Below are 3,829 nucleotides of genomic sequence, written 5' to 3' on the forward strand. Positions count from 1 at the left end.
GTGAATTTTCTACGAAGAAGAATAAAATAGATACATTTTTAAAATAAGAACAGAAACGATGACTTTTGAGAAGCAAAACCTAAATTTGATGCAAAAAGTATGGCGTTTTATGTTTTATGTTTGACGTTATTTATGGCATATTATGATTCATTTATAACAATGATGAATAACACTTGTTGATAATATTTGTTGTTTTAGTTAACTCGTTAAGACACTTTGATACAAACTCGACATCAATATATTTTTTCTCGCAAGCAAACATTAATTTTTTTATTTTTAATATATTTTTATAATGAGAGTTTATAAAAAAATTGTTGATTATGTTTTGTTAAAAAAATTATCTCATGTCATTTTTCCAAAAATTTATTAGAATTTTTGTTTAGTCTTACTACGACTAAAACAAAAACTACAAGTCCTATCAAAGAATTATTCTTAAAAAATATGGATGACAGGTCACACTTTTTAACGATTAAAACGAAAAATACGCATTAGATCAAAAAGTAATTAATTACAAAGTTGTAGCTTTCTTTTGGAGGAATAACATTTGCTTAAGTATTTTTTTCCTTAGCTTGTGTATGTTCGTCAAAAAATTAATTTTTCTTTACTTTCAATGTAGTTTTTTATGCATGAAACAAAAACTGCAAATCCTATATAGAATAGTATTTTGTTAAATGAAATAAAAATCATGTCATTAACATAAAATTTACCTATTCTTTGTTTTGGTAAAAATTTATCTTCTGCATTCGAAAATTTTACCACTATTTGTTTTAAAATTTTCGCATTTTGTTCCAAATTATTCATTTTTTATAGAAAATTAGTATTTTTGGTGGATGATGCAAAATTCATTTGGTTGGTTCAAAATGTCACCATTTCGATCAAAATTTTTTTCATTTGCATAATACCTTTTTTTCAATTCACACTAGTTAAAAAGTGGATAAAAAGTGGATAATTATAGAAGCAACTGCAAGTTTCCTGCATTAGTCTAAAAGAATATTCTGACAAATAATAATAAAAACCTCGGAATTTTTTTTTATTAAATGAATTGACTATTGCTTCACTCTAACATTAAATTGGGTAATAAGTTGAAAAATGCAAAAAAAACCGCGACTTTCTAACTCTCCACTAAGAGAAAAATGGTAAAAACAGTTACACATTGTTAAATTAATTTACGGAAATATATAGTTATTAACCGAAAGTAGAATTATAAATAATTAGTGTCTAAAATATTACAAAATAATCATAAATAGAGGCAAAAGCTCCGAAAAATAGATTTGTACTCGTAAAATTCGATTCGCATTTTAGGATTAATTATGAAAAAAAATGTGAAAGTCAAACTTGCTGCACTTTATATTAACGGTTTTAAATAGCATTCACAAAAGTGTCTTTTTCCTCAAAAAAAAAATCTGCGTAAAAATTTGAGTTGACATGGAATTGCTCATTTCACAAATTGCTCAGGCATTGTATTGAATGTTAGACATAAATTCTTGTACTGATATAAAACTTTTTTTAAAATTAATTTGAAAAAACTGCCTTCAACAAATCTCTTTGAAACATAATAAGCTTTTACACTCAGAAAAATGATTGTTTGAATCAGACAAATTTTGTTTGATTTAAATAAATAATTTCTTTAATATGAGGTCAAACAAATGTTTCTTTAATTTAAATAAATTTTTTGTTTGTCCTTATTTGTTTGTTTCAAATACATTTTTGGCTTGTTTGAATAAATCTCTGTTTTAAAATAATTAAAGTTCTTGTTTACATCAAATACATATTTTTTTCAATTAATTATAGACTTTGTTCAAGTGAAGTAAATCTTTTTTTACACTTAACCTCAAAATTCAGCATTCTTTATAAAAATAATGTATCAGCTCGATAATATGTTTATTCTTAATCATAATTATTGTTGTATATGTAGAACCAGAAACACGTATTCATTCCGAAGCTTAATTCTGGTTAATTTTTAACTCTTTGCTTCTCATTTCTGAATAAAACAATAATAAATTAGAATAATGAGAAATGAACCAAAGTTAGACATTTGAATTGAATGTATATATAAGTGCTCCTGCTTTTAATTATACAATGATAATTATAATAGCAAAAACCTTATTGATGTCATAAATCATCTTTATAAAGAAAGGAAGTTAGTATTGGAAAAGACTTACATTCGAAATCTGCAATTATATCCAAGGTAAACGCTCTACAATTCAAGTAATTTGTAAACTAGAGATATTTCGTCCATTTTTCAATTAATTTAAGATTTTACAGCAAATCAGAGCCTTCAGAATAATACAACATTGCAAAAATAACAATGCCATCAAATAAATCACATGATAAATTAATTCAGATTCTAGGTTAGTTACTTAGGAACCATCGGCAGCGCTTTATCACGCCTAGCGGCACTTTGTAGTACTGCTTTGTACTGTATTTTTGGTTTGAATCAAACAAATATTTTCATGAATTCGAATAAACATATTTTAAACAAATGCATTGTTTAATAAAAGTCAATGTTTTGTTTAAATTAAACAAATTGTACTAAACAAATTATTTGTTTAAATCTATAAGGCAAATAGTTTCCATTTCTTAAAACTAAATAACACTTTTCTTAATTGAAGCAAAAAATTTGTTAGATTCAATTATAAGACTTCAAAAAAATTTTGTTGTTTAATTGAAACAAACATTTTTCTGAGTGTATTTAAACAAAATTTCAACATCCGATAAAAATTGTAATTAAAAAATTGATAATACTATCTACGATTTTTGGAGGGACAAGGTTTTTTAAATTTTCCTGCAAAGCAAAGTTTAGAACCGAGAATTTTTTATCCATAAGAAAATGTTTAGTCTTAATAAAAATGTCTTTTTCAGTTTTTTCATGTTTGTATAAATAGCGAGTAAAACTTTGTTGAACTTTATAAGTGTTCACCAATTTAGGAAGCCATTCTTTAAATGCATTATTATATTCAAAGCCAAGAATATTTACTTTACCTATCTCGTGTCGGGCATAATATATAATGCCTAGGGATTATAAAGAATGCCTTTGTCATGTGAATAATGAATTCAATTACGTACTTTGTCTAAGCGGCCAGGCATTATATATAATTCCGGGATTATATACTGTGTATCTAAAATATATGTCTATATATAATACTTTAAACAATTATAATTATATGAGTTAAAAAAATGAGAACTCACGTTGAGATAATATCGTAACTTACCATCTCCTGTGCACTGCACACCAGGACAACAGGACAACACACCAGGTTGATCACCGTTAGGTTGGCAGGTGTCAGGGTCTTTGCATTTTCCCTTTGTCGTTGCCGGGTTCTGTGCTGGTACCCCCATAGCTATAGCGATTAAGGCTGCACACATCGCAACAAAAAAGAGGATTATTGAAAACTTCATTTTCTTTTATTTTTGGGCTTTTGTCAAAAACAGACTGACTCTCTTGTCTTTCAGTCGCGGCTTTTATAGCAACATTTTTGCCCTGTCCATAAGCTAACGTACATCATATTTACAACATGGAGGGGACTAGACAAAGCACGAATACACCTACCCAACACAAAGTTGATAAAAACAAGATAAAGCAGGAGAAACATACATTAAATGCACGTTTATTACATTTTTTGATAAAAAGAATCTAAAATATTTTTGGTTTATTACTCGCAGATGTTTTTGGTTGGAATTTAATACGAGGGTAGTTCAATAAGTCCTTAGAATGAAGTATAAAAAAGATTTTTTTGGGTAAATTTTTTTTTATTTTTCAACATAATCTCCTTGGAGCTCTATACACTTGGTCAATCGCTTTTCAAGTTTTTTTAATCCTTCAGAAAAG

The sequence above is a fragment of the Belonocnema kinseyi genome, chromosome 5, assembly GCF_010883055.1.
Source record: "Belonocnema kinseyi isolate 2016_QV_RU_SX_M_011 chromosome 5, B_treatae_v1, whole genome shotgun sequence".
In the NCBI taxonomy this organism is placed as follows: Eukaryota; Metazoa; Arthropoda; class Insecta; order Hymenoptera; family Cynipidae; genus Belonocnema; species Belonocnema kinseyi.